The sequence below is a fragment of the Penaeus monodon genome, chromosome 32 (genome assembly GCF_015228065.2).
Source record: "Penaeus monodon isolate SGIC_2016 chromosome 32, NSTDA_Pmon_1, whole genome shotgun sequence".
Taxonomy (NCBI): Eukaryota; Metazoa; Arthropoda; class Malacostraca; order Decapoda; family Penaeidae; genus Penaeus; species Penaeus monodon.
Window position 1 is genome coordinate 14370178 of NC_051417.1, and position 522 is coordinate 14370699.

At 34.9% G+C, this 522-nt stretch overlaps 1 protein-coding gene across 1 annotated transcript in view; it reads right to left on the bottom strand.

Moving 5' to 3' along the window:
* The window catches only part of LOC119593627, a 6009-nt gene that overhangs the window by 4580 nt on the left and 907 nt on the right, over window positions 1–522 (bottom strand). The window lies entirely within an intron of this gene.

Here is a 522-nt window from a genome sequence, read left to right on the forward strand (position 1 = left end):
TTGACATCTTAATTTTCATATTGCTCCATGGCCCCCAGGTAGGGAACCCCAATAGTGGGAGAGAGAGAGAGTAGTGCTACCTATGTTTATGCTTTAATACTAACTCCAACTAGAGAATAATTGGTAATTAACATCCTTTGTCATCAAATAAAAATTGAGGAAGTGGCTTAATTATTGTCTAACAATAAATCAGAAGGTGCCACATTTTCCTTATGTGGAGTTATCTTTAACATATGTTAAACTGCATTGCTGATGTCCATGTTTTGTATGGCCATTTTAAAGATAATCCTTATGCATGGAGGACACTGCCAAATTTGTCTTAAACTCATTGAATCACAGACAAAAATCTATTAGCAAAGACATTCTTTTGAGGATTTACCAAACTGGGCATATGTAGAGAATTCCTCTCATCTTCTATTACTCACATATACAGGAATAATGCTATGAAAATCATGATCACATGCACATAAAGAATTCATACAAGTTGTGGAGTCATACATTCTTTTGAAGTGACTAGGTTGC